A 6,405-nucleotide genomic window follows, 5' to 3' on the forward strand; every position below is an offset into this window, starting at 1 on the left:
GCCATAGCCCTTGACTAAGTGGCCGGAAGAGCTCACGGACTTATTTCAGATGTGGTCCCTGGCCTACCAAGGGCTCACCACCCCCCAGTGAAAAATCAACATGATTTAAATTGAACAAAGTCAAGAAGATTAATTTGTAGCTTAGAGGCCAGATAGGAGAACTGATGCAGATTTCACTCTCTATAAATAATTTGTGCCTATATCTCCCATTAGATTGTAAACTCTTTGAGGACAGTGATGATGGGTCTTACTGCTGCTGTACTCTTGCAAGTACTCAGTCCAATGTCTAGTACTTGGTAGGTGCTTAATCGGTATGATCGATAGGCCCCAACAGCTCTGACTCCCTTCTATTCTGACAATTCTGTAGTTTGGGGCTATGGGATGAACCAGGGGAGAGCTATTCTATGTCCTCAAGTAGAGGCCTAGAAAAACATCCCCTGAAGTAAGACTGCAGGGGGTCACTCAACCTGACCTTTTGCAAGCCTGCTCTTCTTCTATTCTCCCACCACTTATCTCTCTGCACATCCAGGAGGAAGAAGAAAACAGACTGTTTATAAAAATGGAACACTCATTCCTGGATCCTCAAAGATGTGTGACTGTAAAATAACTGAGTCCTGGATGAATGCCAAAAAAGAAAAAGCCCCACCAAGGCTTAGGACCTAAAGAAGCATATTCTAAAAGCTGCATCCATTATGAATGATAGAGGAGTCGGCAGCAAAATCCTCAATAACAGAGAAAAGATTTGATCTCCTGGCAGTATCTGCTTCCCATGGCAACGCCTTCTTGAGTAGGAGCTCTGGTATGAAGCAAGACTTGTTTAAAGTGGTTAAAAGAAGCAATTCCCATTGTGTTGAATGGTGACATTATAATCCTCTCTTAATAATATTCAGTTTTCTATTTTTTCCCCAATTATCCATCTGTAAAATTTGGCTTCAGTCACCTTTTTTAGGTTTGAAGGACTAGGAATATACATGAAAAAGAGAAAGAAAAACTCCACTCTTCCAAACTGGAATCCTGTTGAAAGGTTTTTAAGCACAACAGAACTGGAGAAATCCTATTTTCTGTCATTTAAAACCATTACACTGGAGTCCTGAATCAAAATAGAAGTGAACAACAGCATCTTTCTTTATATTTCTGGTTTCTGCAAGCACAGAATTAGGAAAGCATAAATAATGACCACTGATGTCCAAGAATATTTAAATGACCAAATGAAAATTGTCAATTACTAAAAGGGCCACAGATGAGATATTGCTAATTCAATTGTTTAATGAGGAAGATGCCTGCACTTTATATACTTTATATTAAAACTAATAAGAAAACTGAAAAGAATATTAATTATGCTATTTATTAAGTGCTTACAATGTGGCAGAGCACTGTGCTGAGTGTTAGAGAGGCTAGGCATTGAGGTTGAAGTACTGCGGGGAATATTGAAGAAGCAGGAGAATGGGTTGGAGCGCACAATTCTTGGCAGTAAAAGATAAAAGACAGGTACCAGGAGCCACACAATAGTAAACAGAACACAGAAGGAGGATGGGTTCAGAGCAATTACCGGTATATTCAAGAAGGCTACAACAATTCTATTACCCCATACAATCCCACACAACGATCCCATTACCTAATCCCATCACCACCAGGAAAACTATTGGGATTGGCAGTAAGTGGGAGGGAAACATTCCCCAGATAATCAGCCTAAAAACGTCACAGTAGAGGACCCAGCCATGACCCTTTTGCAAAAACTGTGCAGACTCCCAACCAGGGGGCACCCCGAAATATACAAACACACCTCAGGAATGCCCGAACCACCCAGACTGACATCAGAGATGAAGAGGCCCACCTTCACAGTGGAACTGGGGAGTGATGGAGGGTGTAAAAGGGGTCCATGGTCCACTGGTCCCTAAACCTTTGTTCTGGTGAGCCAGAAAACTGCATTGCTGTGGACCGCTTGACGTGTTGCTTTGTTCTTGGATTGGTAATTGTACCGGGGCAACGGGTGGGTTCTTTCCCTTTTGTGGGTATTCTGATGTTGCTGATGGGAGATGGTTGTCTGCAACACTGAGCACTGGGGTAGATACAAGATAATCAAATTAGACACAGTCCCGGTCCCAAACAAGGCTCTCTAAGGGTAGAAAGAACAGGTAACATCCCCATTTTACAGATGAGTTAACAGAAGCCCAGAGTGGTTAAGTGACTTGCCCAAACTCAAACCCAAGGTCAATGGCAGAGATGGGACTGGAACCTAAGTCTCCTAACTCCCAGACCCACATTCTTGCCACTGGGGCCCAGGTTCTGCAACCCAAGGTTCAGAAGCCATAGCTGGCCCAGTTTGGAACCAAATGCCGCTCTTAAGCAAGGGCAAGGGAGGGGAGGGCAAGGTATTCAATACCATTAGATTCACAATGAAGTAAGGTACAGTGAGGTGTGTTTAAATTGTATGATTGGGCTCCTTATGCACCAACTGCTGAAACGTTTCACTTTGGCTCTTCGATGCCCACATTAGGCCGTGCTGCCTATTTGATGTGTTATTCAGTGTTTGTATTGCACTAGTGAATGTTGATGTTTAGCAACAGTAATGAGAATTAGACTCTTATTAATAGCTCTCAACTCTCTCATCTCTAAACCATGGCACATGGCCTTTCCCTTGAGTATTTTAATGTCTGTCTTCCCCACTAGACTCCACGAGGACAAGATTCATGTTTACCAACTCGTATTGTACTCTCCCAAGCGCTTAGAGCAGACAGTGCTCTGCACAGGGTAATAAATACCATTGATGGATTGATTAATGGACCTGGATTGACTGATAGACTTCCCAGCCTTCAAATCCACCCCATCAGGTCACTTCCCATAAATCAATCAATCAATCAATCAGTTGCATTTAATTGGGCACCTAGTGTGTGCAGAGCACTATACTAATTACTTGGGAGAGTACAGTGTAACAGAGTTGGTAGATACATACCCTGCCCACCCAGAGTGTACAGTCTAAGACCTTTAAGACCCTCCTAAAAATCATCACCTCCAGGATACATTCCCTAACTAACTCCTACCTTCCTGATTGGGTCATCACCCTGGTCACCATTAGCATTTATATACAAATTGGTTTATGCATTGTTACCAGTTATATCTTTTCCCTTTTGCCCCCACTGTGTGTATATGATCTGTGTCTGTGTGTCTTCTACTTTTATAGTATAGTATAGATGATGACCCAGATGATAACAATGAAATATAAAACCTGATCACCTCAAGATGTTCAGAAGGAGTTAAACTAAAACCTACCAAAGAAAAGCATTTGATGTTTTGGGGGTTTGGGACCACCAACTAAAATGGTTGTCTGTCTTTTAAGTCTTTGCAGCATCAAGAAGAAGCTTGCTCCAGCCATTTGCTTCAAATCGAATAATTCAGTCAAAATAATACATTTGTCAGGATGTTCCAAATTTGTAGTTGTGATAACCCCTAATTTGCCTGATAAACATGCAAGCCTCCACTTCGCTATGGCTGTGTAAGCATGTCCTAAAATGCTAATTCTAAGAGGATGAATAGAGAAATATAGTGGACTATAAGCTCGTTGCAGGCTACATATCTGGAATGTAGCAGTAACAGCAATAGTAATAGAAGGAATAATAGTATTCGTTAAGCACTCACTGTGTGCAGAGTATCGTACTAAGAACCGGGAAAGAGTGTTCAGGAGGGAACAACATGATCTAGTGGATAGAACACGGTCCTGGGAGTCAGGAGGACCTTGGTTCTAATCCCAGCTCCACCATGTCTGCTGTGTGACCACGGGCAACTCACTTAATTTCTCTGGGCCTCAGTTACCTCATCTGGAAAATAGGGAGTAAGACTGTGAGGCCTATGTGGGACATGGACTGTGTCCAATCTGATTATCTTGTATCAACCCCCAGAGCATGGTACGGTGACTGACACATAGTAAGCACTTAGCAAATACCATAAAAAAAAACACAACAAACTAGACACGGACCCTGAATATAGGTGGGGCAGAGGACTGGAGACAGACACATCAGCAGCAGTGAAACAGCATAGGGGACAAGGACAAATACCTAACACATGAAATAAAAATAAAAGTCAGTAAGGAGCTTTGGCTCCCTCTCAGGGTCGCACCTGGAGAGTTTCCAGTACTCTACCTGTCTCGACTATGGGAGGGAGAATCAAGCAGAGGCCTATCCGTTCCATTCCTAGCTTAGGCATTGGCTAGCGAGTGGAAGGCCATCTGCTAGAAGTCAGAACTCACCCATGCTGGGCAGCAGCAGTATGGGAGAGAGTGGAGGGCGGAGACAAGGAGGCAATGGTAAACCACTTCTGTATTTTTACCAGGAAAACTATGGATCCACTACCAGAACGATTGCAGATGGAAAGCGAGTTGTTCTGGGAGAGATGTGTCCGTGGTGTCACTTTGGGTCGGAAATGACTCAATAGCATAAGACAAGACAAAACAAGGAGCTTTGGCAGAATCAGTAAACCTTATCCTTCTGATGAGGAGGAGGTAGAAAGTGCTCATCTTTTGAAAGCCCATTACCTTTTACAGGCCTCGATTATCCCATGGCTAGAGTTATCATTCGGTGTGAAGTGGTACGATGGAGCAGTATGTGTGATCAAGCAGTAGAACTGATCTTGGATGGCAGAGGATCTAGGGACAAATTGGGTGGCCCAGAGTTTCAGTTGGGAGTGGGAATCTTTGGTGGGGGGAGGTTAAAGGTCCAGGTCGGGGTTACACAATGAATGTACTTGCTGGTGTACTCTTGTCCTATGCCGTCGAGTCATCTGCGACCCATAGCGACGCCATGGACACATCTCTCCCAGAACGCCCACCTCCATCTGCAATCATTCTGGTAGTGGATCCGGAGAGTTTTCTTGGTAAAAATGCAGAAGTGGTTTACCATTACCTCCTTCCACACAGTAAACGTGAGTCTCCGCCCTCGACTGGGATGGAATTAGGGTGGAGGGGTGATTTTTGTCTTTGTCACAAACTATGTCTGGGCTACAAGAGATGAATATCTTTTGGTCTGTGACCCTTAGTGGTTCGTGACTTTGAGATCCATTACAGCCCTGTCTCATGTGAATGACCTAAACACACAAGTCAGGTTTAGATTTTAGGTAGCCAGCATGTTGGAGGGATCTGGGAAGAGCAATTACAATTCTTGAGAGTCTGGAGAGGACCTTTGAAAGAGAAAGGGTAAACAGTAAACAGGGAGAGCTTGATGAAATAATTGCTGAAGGGAGAAATGTAACCACTGCCTAACATCATCACCATCATTTTTTATGTGCTTGAATTGCGCAAAGTACCATACAAGATGCTGAAGAGATTACATGGAAAGAGATTAATTAAACCATGGTCCCTGGCCCATGGTAATAATAATAATGGAGACATTTGTTAAGCACTTACTCTGTTGATATTTGTTAAGGATTTACTTATGTGTCAACCTCTGTACTAAGTGCTAGGGTAGATACAAAATAATCATGTCAGACAGTCCCTGTTCCTCATCAGGTGCACAGAATTTGAATGAGAAGGGAGATATTATTAGTGTGGGACAAGACTTAGTGAGAATCTAGGGCATCAACCACAATTAACCTGGAAAATATTCCTTAAGTGCTACAAATGCCATTGTTCAGAGAGTGTGAGAGCCATGAATTCACAGAGCTGGAAGTAACTTTGAGAGGTCATCTGGTCCAGCTTCCTGTCTTTAGGTAGGTGAATGAAGAAATCAGCCAGTATAGGGTAATTGTGTCTTTCCTATAGAATAGACTCTCCCTGAGGAGAGGGAAGCCCTATCCCTCAACTCATATTAAATAATATGTAGTAAAGGATTCCAAAAATAGCCCAGGCTGGGCTGCTCAGGATTTGGCATGACCCAAGTACTTTGGCAAGACTTTAGGAGTTGTAGCTTGAAAGGAGAATGAACCACCTCTAATTCCTGAAAGGGGTCTCTATTTTCTTAGTAGTGTTACTAAAATAGTGTTAGAAACCTTTAAGGCCCCTAAACTTTTTACCCACGCATGTTAGCAGTGGTAGGCTTTACGTCTCATCACAGGATCTGTTCAACTTGGGTATCCACCCCCAGGCATCTGGTTGAGAGGAACTGAATGGATCCAAGAAGGTATCCCTATTCATGCACTAGCAGGGCTTGCTGAGGAAGGAAGAGATGCATTTTAAACCACTGGCAGAAATGTTCTTTTTTTAATTTTTTTAAAAACACGCATTCTACAAAGCATATTTGGAGCTACGGTAGAACTCCAGACCACTAATAGAGTTGTTAAAAAACCAGGCAAATGGCTAATATAGGTCCAACCAAAACAACTTGTCCTTTTTCTCTACTTGTCACCAAGAAAGATGCTTCAGTCTGACACAATTTCAGAAAAGCTAAAAAGTAAAGAGTCTAAAGTCAAAATTCTTGT

At 42.8% G+C, this 6,405-nt stretch overlaps 1 non-coding gene across 1 annotated transcript; it reads left to right on the forward strand.

Moving 5' to 3' along the window:
- Window positions 1–4,095: 4,095 nt before the first annotated feature.
- LOC114808451 lies at window positions 4,096–4,233 on the forward strand. The gene has a single exon (XR_003756299.1). It is a non-coding gene; the product is annotated as a small nucleolar RNA SNORA7 (small nucleolar RNA).
- The last annotated feature ends 2,172 nt before the right edge of the window (window positions 4,234–6,405 follow it).

The sequence above is a fragment of the Ornithorhynchus anatinus genome, chromosome X5 (genome assembly GCF_004115215.2).
Source record: "Ornithorhynchus anatinus isolate Pmale09 chromosome X5, mOrnAna1.pri.v4, whole genome shotgun sequence".
In the NCBI taxonomy this organism is placed as follows: Eukaryota; Metazoa; Chordata; class Mammalia; order Monotremata; family Ornithorhynchidae; genus Ornithorhynchus; species Ornithorhynchus anatinus.